At 34.8% G+C, this 14,338-nt stretch overlaps 1 long non-coding RNA gene across 2 annotated transcripts in view; it reads right to left on the bottom strand.

The window, feature by feature from the left end:
- The window catches only part of LOC126759582 (uncharacterized), a 113,973-nt gene that overhangs the window by 14,323 nt on the left and 85,312 nt on the right, over positions 1-14,338 (bottom strand). For both annotated transcript variants that reach the window (XR_007667022.1, XR_007667023.1), the window contains exon 3: positions 717-870. This is a non-coding gene — a long non-coding RNA (uncharacterized LOC126759582). The remainder of the gene's footprint in view (positions 1-716; positions 871-14,338) is intronic.

The raw sequence follows: 14,338 nt of genomic DNA on the forward strand, positions 1-14,338 counted from the left end.
TTTGAAATTCAGCTATTCAGCAGCACAGCAAAAATCGATTTCTTAGACAATTGAATTTAATAAAGGATTTTAAATAGTACAAAAATCAACGTACGGCCGCTAAGACTTTGAAGACAACTCTTGGTAAGTCAAAAATTATCTTCCTTCATTTCGTGCCTTTATGGCATATGCCATGTGGCGTGTGTGTATTGTGTAATGAAATATTTTGTTTACTTTTGTATCGCTTGTGCCCAAGCACCCATTGCATCAAATTAGTGCATTCGGAGCGTTATCTCCTATAAAGACAAAACCCCGACAAAGCAAAACAAAAACAAATAATAGTTGCAACATTGACGGCGGCAAGCATGAGCCGTCACACATACTGTCAAAGTAAAAAAAAAAAAAAATACTAATAAACATTAAAAAAGTGCGGGCGGTGCGAGCAAAGCGCTAGAAATACAAAAAATACAAACAAAATTGTGTAGATATGCGATTTTATCTCGCCACAACGTGCGGCAATGCATCACATTGCGATATTTGATCTTTACGTGAGACCAAACAATTGTGGACACCGAGGGGAGAGGAAGGAGCAAGAAGTGCGCCTCGACATATTGGTATCACCTCTCAAGTGTACACTCACACATATAACTAAATACGACTACAACTGTTTATGTATTCATTTAAAGTACAGTAGAAAGTAATATACGGATATTATTTGTATGTGTGTGTGTACTTACATATATATGTATGTATGTACATATATCCATATCTATTTATTTGCCTGCGGTCATGTTGACGTGACGTTTCATCTTCCTGGCGACGGCACGTAATCCAAATCAGAATTCATAATCCAGTCCAATAAAGTAAAGTCCAGCACTGGGAGACGGCCTCCTTATGACATTTGTAGGTGTGTGGGACACGTGTTGCAATAAGAAATCATTCGAAAAAAGAACGTGTTATTTTTTGGTATTATTTATCTTTATGAGTCTTTAATTTGTGCGTTTTTTATTAGCTGTTTTGCTTTTATTTATTTTATTTTTGTAGTTATGCAAACAAATTTTGTAAGTAAATATTTAAGCAGTTTTGACAAGTTAGGGATGTACTTTTTGAAACCTAGTAACTAATTATTCGATATGGAGGTGGTCCTATCAGAGAAAGACTTTCATGTAGAAATAATATATTTATGTGTCTAGGACCAATTATTTTGCAAAGATGTTAGTTCTTACAAACTAACGGGTGATCCAAGTAGAGGTATTTTTTTCAATTTTTTTTTCGACAGATCACGCGTGTAAAGACTTACGCCTGAACAACGTCTTCAACTTTACTGCGAAAATTCTCGTTCGGTAACGAAAACATATCAAAATAATCGGCCTACTCAGCGTACTATTCGCAACACCATCACCCATCTTGAGACCCAGCATGCATTATTGGATAATACTGGACCGAATAGACCGCGTCCAATACGCAGAGAAGAAAATATAGCAGCCGGAGCTCAGAGTGTACGCGAAGACCGTGGAAAGTCGGTTCGTCGCCATTTATTTACTTCGAGATCTTAAACTGAAAGTATACAAAACAGCTGGTGCAAGAACTGAAGCCGCTCGACATTCCCAAACGACAGCGCTTCGCTTAATGTGCTCTTGAAAAGTTTCAAGAAGATCCGACGTTTTCGAATCAAATTTTGCTCGGGGATGAGGTCTATTTCTAGCTCAATGGGTATGTAAAGAAACAAAATTACTGCATTTTGCACGAAGAGCAACCTAGAGAGATTCACGAGCTACCACTTTATCCAGAAAAAACAACGATGCCGGTGGAATCATCGGTCCATATTTCTTTCAAAATTATGCCAGTGAGAACGACACCGTCAATGGCGACCGTTATTGCGCCATGATAAGCGACTATTTGATGCCTGTAATTGAATCTCGTGATAGCGGCGACATTCAGTTTCAACATGACGGCGCCACTTCCCACACATAAATCAACGGATTTATTGAGAGAACACTTCGGTGATCAGGTAGCTTCATGTTTTCGACCGACCGATTGGCCACCAAGATCGTGTGATATCATACTGTCAGAATTTTTCCTTTGGGGTTCTGTCTAAAGTCTAAGCGGACAATTCCACTTCGATTCAGGCCTTGGAACAAAACATCACCTCTGTCATTCGCCAGTTACTGGAGTTACACTCGAAATGCTGCAACGAGTCATCGAAAAGTGGACTCAACGTAGGAACCATCTGATACGTAGGCGCGGTCAAGATTTGGAAGAGATAATCTTTAAAAAATAAATGCCACGGAATGTTCTTTTGAATGATAATAACCATTTACCCTATTTTTAATGGAACGGAGTGATACAAATTGCATTGAACTTTTCAGTCAAAACAAATATCTGACGCAAAGCAAAGCAAATTCTTGATTACCATCACTCTGTATATACTAGATGAAGTATTTGGACAATTTCTATCAAATTTAGAACACTTTTGGCATGCTAAAATCACTTGAATCGGTCTTCGTAGAAATTATCGATGAAAGTAATTTGACGATTTCTTCGTTTTATTTTGGTATACATAGGATATTTCCAGTAAGGTTACGATTGCCCTTTTTCCCTAGTTCCCTTTGATTTCACCAACTTTTACAAAGAAATACTTTACTATATCTAAGTATTTTTATAGATGGAAACTATCATTAGACGACATATTCTATTCTAATTCATAAATATTAAAAAAAAAAGATTTTTGATAGTTTAAACTGATTTAGTGACTTGTTTTCGTTAGTAAAAATAATTACAAATAAATATGGAATAATATATTTTTTCAGGGACAAAGGCATAGTTAATTCCTGCAATTTTCAAGTTAAAAATAATTTTACAGAGTAAATACATGCAACTACTTTTAATAATGTAAAATAAATACAATTTTGAGTCTATTATACATTTTTTATCATAATGTATATCTGAACAACCCTAATGTCCACAAGTACGCTTTTTTCTTTTTGTACTTTAAAGTATGTTGAACTTTATGAATTTGTTTGCTTGTTGATTTGCCTTTTAACTTTCCTTTTATATTACTTCAAGCGTTCAGTGGGCAAGCAGGCACTCGCTGATTAAGTTGTATGAAGTTGCGCATGCGCATAAGCTTGCTTTTTTGGAAGAAAACACATACAGTACAAAAAAGTAAATAAACAAAAAGCAGGAACTGGCAAAGAGAATATACATATGTACATAAATTGTATAAGTACAATTTGAATTTTTGAGAATTTACTATCTCAAAACATATTTTTGGAGATAAGACAATGTTTCCAGCGAATTTTCAGCGACGGCAGAAAGTCACGAAATGTTCATGTAAATATATGAAATTAAAATGAGAGTACCATAAAATGTTGCAATCATTTTTATGAAACAGTGAAACTGGTGCTGAATATATCACACAAATGTTTATAACAGTAGACAGTAGTTTAGCAAAAATGAGTTTAAAAAAGAGTGAAGCGGGACGCATTTGCAGAAAAAACACAAAGGCCGAAATACGTAAGTATGAAGAGCTTGATAAGCCGGCAAAGATACGATGACTAAGAGAAGGTTTCAAGACCGGACGGTATAGTTCAACTCCCAGAGGTGATTTAGCGACTGATGCCTAGAGCATACTCAAATTATGGATTGCAGATTTCTTCAGCCTGATGAACAACAGTAAAAACATAACACTTGGATATGCTAAAGCCGATTTTCCAATCGAAGACGATGAAGAAGACGACTACGAAGAAGTTCAAATAGCAATTACCCCTTTGAAGAACAACAAAACAGCGTGCCGATGGATTGCCGGCCGAGCTAGACGGCGATGAACTGATAAGGAGCATGTATCAGTGAATTTAAGTGTGCTTTGCCCAATCCACAAAAAGGGAGATCCTAAAATCTGCGACAACTACAGTGGGATAAACCTTCTCAACATCGCATATAAGGTTTTATCGAGCGAACCGTGTAAAAGATTAAAGTCCACCGTCATAAAACTGATTGGACCTTATCATTGTGGCTTCAGAACTCGAAAATCTCAACTGGCTAGATATTCACCATGCGGCAAATTTTGGGAAAGACTCGTGAAAAGGAGATCGAAACACATTACCTCTTCGGCGATTTCAAAGTTTCTTTTGACAGCAAGAAAAGGAACTGCCGCTATGTCTGAATTTTGGATCCCCGCAAAGATCCGTCAGGATCGGGAAGGACCTCTCCGACGTTGAGCAATACCAAAAGCTCCGAAGGATCGAGAAAGACCTCTCCGAGCCTTTCGATACCCAACGAGGTTTCAGAGAAGGGGACTACCTATCGAGTGATTTCTTCAAGAGAATAATTCGATCTGCAGATCTGAATAGAGAAGGCACAATCTTCTACAAAAGTGTACAACTCCAGGTTGGACAAAGAAGCGAAGCAAATGGGTCTGGTAGTGAACGAGGGCAAGACGAAATATTTCCTGTCATCAAACAAATAGTCGTCGCACTCGCGACTAGCTTCAACGTCACTGTTGACACAACAAGGTCGTAGATAATTTTGTCTATCTTGGAAACAGTATTAATACTAACAACAACGTTAGCCTCGAAATTCAACGCAAAATAACTCTTACCAGCAGGTGCTACTTCGTACTGAGTAGACTATTGAGAAGTAAAGTCCTCTCTCGACAAAGAAAGACCGAACTCTATAAGTCATTCATCACATCCGTCCTACTATATGATGCAAAGGCATGGACAATGACAACATCTGATGATTCGAGTACGAGTTTTCGAGAGAAAGATTCTTGGTCGACCTTGAAATAGTTCAGCGAATTAAGCGACAGTGGTTATGCTGGCTAGGTCATGTCATTCGAATCCAGCTCTGAAAATATTTGAGGCAGTACACGCCGGGGAAACAGAGGAAGAGGAAGACATCCGTTGGAGAGATCAAGTGGAGATGGACCTGGCTGCCCTTGGTATTTCGAATTGACTCAAAACAGCGAAAAAGAATAACGACTGGCGCGCAGTTGTAAACTCGGCTATAATCACATAAGCAGTATCTACGCCAATTAAGAAGAAGAAGACGTATTTAATGAGATAGGTTTAGAAGCAATTTATAACTTTGTCTATAGAAAGATTACATGATAATATAAAAATTATGGATGTACATACATCCATGAGACCTCATCAATAATTCAGGTCTCACATAAGTTGTGAATATTGGATCAGGCACATTATTGTAACACATTGGAAAGTATCAATGCTTTCGACGTGAAGATTACAAACTCAGTGGTAAGCAGTTTTGGATGGTTTTTCCCGGGTCTTAAAGTAAAAAGCATTATCTTATTCTAAAATAGGGCATACTTCTCTTTTTATGAATGATAGTTGTAAGACTAATATACAAAAGCTTAAGCCAAAGAGTATGTATAAAAAATGTCGTAATATATACCTATGAATACACATATGTATATATGTGTATATACTATATAAATGTGCACAGCAGCAAGTGCACATTCATTAAGAAAAAGTACGAAAAGCGTGAAAAGGAACAAAAATAAGAATATATTAATTGAAGCCTTTGTACGGGTGGCATACTCTGTGTGTACATATACGAGGTGTGCTCAAAAAGTATGGCGATTTCCTCTTTTCATTAAAAACTTTTTCATATATTAACATTAATGTCGGTCACCTTAAATAAACTTTTTCAGCAACAAAACTCTTATGCCAACACTTACATATATCTGTGCTCAGATCACATCTTCCAGTAATGATGAATTTAACTTCTTAATATTAAAAAATATTTCTTCATTGCAATTTACGAAATAAGAAGTTATAGGAACTTTAAAAACGTGCTTTTATTCAAATCATTTCATCAGCTGAGAGCTGCTGCCAGAGTGTGGTTAATTATTGTCATCTTCTCAGCTTTCAAATAAAATAAAATTAAAGTAAACTTTAAATAGACAAACTTCGCAGAATTTGAGCTATCTTACTTTTTGAGCCCACCTTATATGTACACCAGCATATGCTCACTTGACGGCCACTAAATCACCTACACCTCCCTACGTTCCGCTACTAATCCGCGAGGCAAAACTCAGCTGCGGAACAATTCTAACTATTAAGTGACGACTTTATTGCCTTAATTTTGATGGATACACGAGCGCGACGATTTGCACAAAACGGTTCGTTGACGCTGTTTGCCCCATGAACTACGCTAAAAGCTATTTACATTCGCTCGATAAGTGTGTATGCATGAGGAATTGTACCCGGATATATAAATTCACACTACAAACATGTATGTATATATGGAAGCGATTGATTTGGTTTAGCAGTAGCGACCGTAAATGGTGATCGCTAAAGAGATGTACGTGTGAAGCTGTAGAAATTTACGCTTGATCAGCTGTAAATTTTCGCGCGACAAAATTTTAAGTGAAATATTTGGTTTTTTACTTTTTTCTTTGTGTTCTTATTTGGCAAGTGGTTGATGGTTTTTATAGTGTTCTTATTTTTTTATTAGTTTGAACGTTTTGCAGGCAATTATATTTTTTGAAAACAGCAAAGAAATTCTTATTATAAAGAAGCATCAATAATAATAATGATCCCCCCCCTTAGGTCATTTCTCACTTTGAAAATTTGAAAATAAATTATAATTTGACAAAAACATTGTTTTTTCTATTATGAGTCTCTCATGAATAAGTCATTCAAAAGTTATATTTATCATCAAATGCATTAATATTCTCGTGTATTTGAAATAATCAAAAGCAATTTAAAATATTAAAACGATTTATGAAAACAGTTTTCAAATTTTATTATGAAAAAGTTTTATGCAAAGTCATCAAAAATACTTATAAATGAGAAGCATCTAAATTTAAAACTCAATAATAATAATGATTTGTAGTGTAACTGACCACGAAAAACGTAATTGAATAAAAATCGAATTTGAATTCATTAAAATCATACAATTTGCGAGAACAAAGAATATTTAACATATGAAAGGCCGGAAAATTCTTTTAGGTGCTGGCAAAACTTTATATTAGGTAGTCGAAAAAGTCTTTTCGTATTTTGTCAATAGATGTCGTTGCAGTCGTATATCTCCAGTGCTACCAATCACATTGTGTCATAGAAATATAGTGCTGGAAAGGTGAGAAAGCTTCATTTAACCAAAAAAAAAAAATAAATTCAGGAAAGTTGAAAAAAGGTACAGCTGTTCAAAAATGAGTGAAAATAATGAAGAAATTCAATATATTTTGAAATTTTTGTATAAAAAAGGGAAAGGGATACTACGTCAGTTCGTGTAGAAGTTTCGATTTACACCAATGAAAGTTTTATACTGATGGAGTAATGCCTCTATCTTACAAATGCCAAAAAGTGGTGAACTAAAATGGTACATAATTAATTAATTAGTATAAATATAAAAAAAAAATAAGTTGAAGTTTGATTAGAAATGCTAAACGACTTTTTCGACTACCCAATAATAAGTACAGACCCGAATTTATCTACTTTTTCCAATACCAGATACTAATAAAATGTCTTTCTGAGATTCTCTGCGATTCACATACCCTCAACAATTATATGTAGTAAAATCAGCCGGATGTTCGAAACTTCGAAATTACTTATATGGGGACTAGGTGATGTTTTCACTCAATTTTATCTCTTCGCGGCACAAATATACACTATTGTGAGTAAAACACGCCCTGTCATTTTCATTGAGATAACTCACATATTGATCGATATTTGCGGTACGATATAAAATCAACCGGAACTTTGAAAATCTTATACAAGTATTACTACTGTAATCAAATTGAAAGGTGAATTATTAATTTATACAAGTGCTGTGATGACTGGAAAATTCGTTGACATAAGTGTATTGCAGCGGGAGGGGATTACTTTAAAGGAGATGAAATGGACAAAATTCACTTTTCAATTGGATCACAGTTGTATGTATATGAAGACAAAGCGAAGTTTGGCCCGATTCAACACATTTGTAGTTCACAGAGATACATATTACTGTCAGTAAAAGATTTTCTCTGAAGCTCATTTATAGATTAGTAAAAAGTCAATTGTAAATGTTGGGCTCCAAACATTCGGTATCTAGGGGCTTGAACTGTTTTTGTTGGATTTGGTCAATTTTTGGGCATAAGGCGGCATACTCTAAGGGCTTTATTCGTGCAAAGTTCTATCCTGTTATATTAATTGCTTCTCGATTTGTACACTCAAAAGGAAAGAATCAGAGGCAATTTAAAATACCACATCCATCCACAACTTTTGCTCCGGCTTTTTCACCCTACGTTACGGGTATCGCGCGTAGTTTTAACAGTACCGCGGTATGGAGAATGAGCTGGGGTATCATCCAATTTCAACCATTTTCACACTGTCGGTAGGATCTTTTATAATATTTGCGCTAGATGAATTTGATTGTTGTAGCTTCAGTGGTTCAGAATGTATGTACATTAAACTTACGGGAGGGCGGGGTCTCCCCCACCTTTTGAAATTGTTTTTTTTCGAGTTATTTTTTACAAACGAACGAGATATCAAGATATCTCAATTTTTACTCAAATTAAACCTTACACAAATAGACGGACGGACAGACAGACATGAGGATTTCAACTCGTCTCGTCATCCTGATCATTTATATATGCGCTTGTCTTTCTGAAGTACATAAAGTGCATTTTTACGATGAAATGAAGTTATTCAAGTTTCTGGTGCCGAAACGTTCAGAATGTTGCAAAATATCTTCGCTGATAATTGTTTGCAGGAAACAAGTGTTTTGATTGGTAAAAATTATTTAAAGAGGATCGTCAATAAAATAAAGATGCTGGTGTTTAATAATCGACGATTAACAGTCAGAAAACTTACTGGCATCCTTGGAATATCGGAAGGATCACTGAAAAGATTATTTGGAAAAAAGAAAGCAAAATATACCATTTTTTTCGAAAAACAGTCTGAGTCTTGCATATTATATTATAAACTAAATAGGTTGGTGCACAAACGAGTATACATATATAAACATGTATACATATACATTTTTATACGTAATTTTGATATCACGTTTCCACAAAACACCAATTAAAGTGTTCATATATAATATTCACTCTTTGTTGTCATATATATATTTTTTTATACTACTTTCTGTATTACATTTACATATGACTATACTTTAATGGACTTACATTTTTGTGATAAAATTGCTGTGTCATTTATGTGGAACTTTTGTGATTCATGCGACAGTAAATTAAACCATGTCACTGCACAATAAGAGAAACCCTGATTCATTGATATCTGCATGTGCATAAGAAATCGCAATCGAAAAATTTATTATAAATGAAATGAAACTTGTAAAAGTAATGCGATCGGGCCTTTTATCGGCACTACTAATGAATTATTGAATCATATTTTAAATATATGGAATTATTAAAAAAAAATGTGCAAATTCAAAAAAAGAAAAATTTCACTATCCACACAAAAATATTTGTCGAATTTCCTTCCGATTTTTAATTATTAAGATGAAAAAAGTGAACATTCTTATGTGTAAGATCAAATACATCGATTGTATTAACGAAATTATTCTTTTTTTCGTCTTAAACCCTAGACTTTCGTCCCTTTTGGAATAAATAGGACAGTGGATTTCCACAATTCTATTTTGTGGCAGCGTAGTTTGTCTTTTAATTCGCTGAACTATGTCGATATCGTCGTATATCTCGTAAATGAAGTAGTAGTTATTTGTTGCTAGGCCCAATCCATAAGATAGATGTGTATGAGCATCTTAACCAAGCTCGCTAAGCTTTTGAGGAGACACTATTGAGACGTCTGGGATGTAGGAAGCTGCTCATATTAGATGATTTCTTGCGTTAAACAGATAAAAAAAGCCTTCTTGACCATCAATTTTAACTTAAACACCGAAGACAAACTGTAAAATTTGGCAACAAAAAGGTTGTTGACCTTCAAAAATGTAAATAAAATTGTCAGTGGCCCAATAAAATGTAAATAAAAGTTTCTGACCCCAAAACAATGGTTCTTGACTTTCATAAATGTAAAAAAAGGTTGAGAACTTGGCTAAATATAAAAAAGGTCATTGCCCTCATGAAATGTAAATAAAGGGGTCATTGATCCACAAAATGTAAACAAAAATGGCATTGACCTTAAAAAATGTAAACAAAAAGGGCGTTGACCCCAAAAAATTTAAACAAAGGTTTGGTTGACTTTCATAAATGTAAACAAAAGTTCTTGACTTGTCATATTATTAAGTTTAACAATTTATCAAATAAACTAGCAGAAATGGGTGAAAAATATTAGTAAGTTTTTTGTCTAATTACAAATGTTGTTGAATTTTATCATAAAAAATATAAATTTTTTTTAATAATTATTAAAATAAGTATGTATATACATTTTTTTTTAATCTGAGCTCATTATCTATGTTAACGGAAGCTCACGTTATTGCTGTTACACATAAAAGGTGATATTTTAAGAACTTTGAGAGTAAACAGTAAAGCACAGGCTTGTAAACGTAAGGTCAATTACCAATAAGAGGATATTAAATTTCTTTATATTATAGTTCGATCTGCATAATATTCGGAGATTGTACCGTTTTTTAACCATAATCTATCCCAAATGCAAATTTTTTCCACAAAAGAACTTTATTTTGATCGGTAAGCTTATATGGTAGCTGTGTAGAAATGGCGATTGCGACATATTTTAACAACCAACCAAATGTTTACAAGATTTTTAATAAAATTTTATTGTCAACAATGATAAAAACAGATCTTTAGTTGAGTCCTTGATTCCATTTAAAAAAATTGGGGTACTCAGATATTTTTCGTCCCTTTTTTGCTAATTTTTTGCAAGTTCTTCGATCATATGTAAGAAAATGCAAATTGGCAGAGACTATAACAAATTGAATTAAACTCATGACGCTTTAGAGAAAAAGAAAATAAAAAAAGATATTTTCCTTAATAAGATCATATGAGCGAGAGACGAATTTAAAAACGCAGCAAACGCATAATGCTATCTAGTGGCAAATTTTTTAACCTTTTAAAAGCATAATAAAAATGAAAATTTGGCATTTTATATCAAATAAACATTTATGTTTTTTAGTTTTTCTTTATATGATAGCTGTGTACTGAAATCGGCGATTGCGACAGGTGAGTAAGTACACCCTAACCCTAACCAACCAAATGTTTACAAGATTTTTTTAAATTCTCATAACAATTAAATTTTATTGCAACAACAATGATTGACATGACAGAGTCGTTCCCTTAGTTGAGTGCGTTCACTTCTTCCATTTACATCTCCATTCATACTCAGACATTTTTCGTACTTTTGGTCTAAAAAACAGCGCTGAAGATAGCTTTTTGCAAGTTATTCGATCATACTTGTAAGAAAATGCAAACTTTGTTGGTGCAGAGAACGATAACTAACAGAACAAATTGAATTAAACTCAGTGACGCTTTAGAGAAAAAAAAAATGAAAAACAGAAACACAACTTGTAGAATTGCTCTCAATAATAAGATCATATGAGCGGAGAGACAAATGCTTAAAAAACGCAGCAAACGCATTCTGAATTGTTCGAAATCTATGTCTAGTGGCTAATTATGTATGAATATGTGACACGAGCTTAACAGCTGTAATTAAAAGCGATACGATAAAAATGGAAAAAAATTGGCAAAACGGTAATTGTATACCCTTCATGAATAAAAGCAAACTTTATGTTTTTTAGTGGTTTTCGGTTCGGTTTTCGCATTTGAAATAAAAATCGGTTTGATTCGTTGTTCGGTTCAAAACCCGCAAAACCGGATCGGTTCAAAAGCCCTTTTTGCAGCCCTTCTTGATATAAAAATACCATTAGACGAGAATGGATCTTTCAATTTTGAGGAGGATAAACTCAGTCTCAGGCACGGGGGTATTCTCCGCTGATCTATTCATATCTCTCTATGTTTTCTGATCGGCTAGCATCTTGAAGTTCTTAGAAAAAGTAAAATTTCTATTAGAAAACCACAGGAATATACATAAAGCAACTATATTCAGCCAGGCGGCGCTTGGCCTATGAATTTAACTCATGATAACTTTGTTAGTTGACACATCAAGAGATAAGAGCAGAAAAATGACGATCCAAGATAGATCTGGGCTTTAAGCCTTGACCACAGGAACATTTTCGGTAACGAAAAAGCAGAAGAAGTTTTGAGTTGTTTCCTCATATTCTTCCAGAATCACCAAAGGAAAGATGGCAATCTTTAACAAGATTCCCAGCCTGGAAAAACAATAGGGCAAAATGGCCTAACTAACATCCCAAAACATATGGCAGGAAGAAGCTAACGACTTATTAAATGGGTCAAGAAATCTTCTAGTTCCACAACAACGCTCTGGCCATTTGGGGAACATGGTCTTTTTCCAAAATGGGTCCTCCCTACCACACAAAGACTGCAAAAATAATATGCTGCGGAGTAGCAGGTGTCAAGGAAACAATTTTCCACTTCTGGCGAATGCCTCTAGCACAGATCCGACAAAAAGACGATGGATCCACCTTTTGCACCAAACCAAATATAACCAAAAGCATATCGGACATAAGTATAAATCGAAAAACCTACTTTTATTATATAATTGCACTGAGAGAGAAAACTGAAAAAATTGCAACATATCTGTCGAAAGAAAGACACTAAGAGTGAATAACGTCAAACAGAGGAAGCACCAATAAATCTTCTAGAAAGTGCGACAATTTACAGAAAGCCATAAGTTTCCTTTGAAAATGAGAAGGGAGAGATACAAAATTTCTGAAGCAACCATTTGTATCTCCAGCTGAAGAAAGGTATCAGCGAAATACATATTGAAGGTGACAAAATGAATCGACGTCAATTTTTCTAGAGTCTACGTGCGTATGAAGTTCTAGCAGGCATGCTGCGGTATGTTGTATTAATCTTGAGTTGCTAAATGACTACAATTCCGAAATTGGTATTCCCATAAGACTTAAGAGACCTGTAATTTTTTTTTACAGAGTTTTTAGAAGAGCTAGGAGCAGCAATGCTGAATTCTTCATTAGCTCTAAATTGGATAAAAAACCAAAGAGAATAAGTGAGGTACAGCACGAAGACAATATGGGATATTTCGCTCTAAATAAAAATACTTTATAATGACAACTTTTGATTTGTATAGAGACACAGTGGCTACGCCCGCTAGACTATGGATGAATAATTTTCGATAAGAAACAGAAATGAGAATAAAACTTGAAATGAGAATAAAGCTGTCTACATGCAATTATACACGTCATGACATTATAGATACTTAAATGCACATACCGATTTGATATGCCGGCTGCTAAGCTCTACTTTATGTACTATACTTTTATATTATTATTTTTTGATTGCATACTATAAGTATGTACTATATTTAGATATGTGTAGAAGCAAGTCTGTGACACTGGCACAATTATGTCATTGCGTATTCTACTTAGTTAGCTTGTTTTTGTCCGCGCTAGTGATGATAAGCTGCAATTATATGTTTACTTATATATATATCTACTTTGTATCGGGTGATTTTTTAAGAGCTTGATAACTTTTTTAAAAAAAAAAACGCATAAAATTTGCAAAATCTCGTCGGTTCTTTATTTGAAACGTTAGATTGGTTCATGACATTTACTTTTTGGAGATATTTTCATTTAAATGTTGACCGCGGCTGCGTCTTAGGTGGTCCATTCAGAAAGTCCAATTTTGGGCAACTTTTCCGAGCATTTCGGCCGGAATAGCCCGAATTTCTTCGGAAATGTTGTCTTCCAAAGCTGGAATAGTTGCTGGCTTATTTCTGTAGACTTTAGACTTGACGTAGCCCCACAAAAAATAGCCTAAAGGCGTTAAATCGCATGATCTTGTTGTGCTTACGGGTCCATTTCTTGAGATGAATTGTTCTCCGAAGTTTTCCCTCAAAATGACCATAGAATCGCGAGCTGGTGGCATGTATATCTTGTTGAAACCATGTCAACCAAGTTCAGTTCTTCCATTTTGGCAACAAAAGTTTGTTAGCATCGAACGATAGCGATCGCCATTCACCGTAACGTTGCGTCCAACAGCATCTTTGAAAAAATACGGTCAAATGATTCCACCAGCGTACAAGCCACACCAAACAGTGCATTTTTCGGGATGCATGGGCAGTTCTTGAACGGCTTCTGGTTGCTCTTCACCCCAAATGCGGCAATTTTGCTTATTTACGCAGCCATTCAACCAGAAATGAGCCTCATCGCTGAACAAAATTTGTCGATAAAAACACATTTCGAACCGAACATTGATTTTGGTAATAAAATTCACTGATTTGCAAGCGTTGCTCGTTAGTAAGTCTATTCATGATGAAATGTCAAAGCATACTGAGCATCTTTCTCTTTGACACACATGTCTGAAATCACGTGATCTGTCAAA

This window comes from Bactrocera neohumeralis, chromosome 5, assembly GCF_024586455.1.
Source record: "Bactrocera neohumeralis isolate Rockhampton chromosome 5, APGP_CSIRO_Bneo_wtdbg2-racon-allhic-juicebox.fasta_v2, whole genome shotgun sequence".
In the NCBI taxonomy this organism is placed as follows: Eukaryota; Metazoa; Arthropoda; class Insecta; order Diptera; family Tephritidae; genus Bactrocera; species Bactrocera neohumeralis.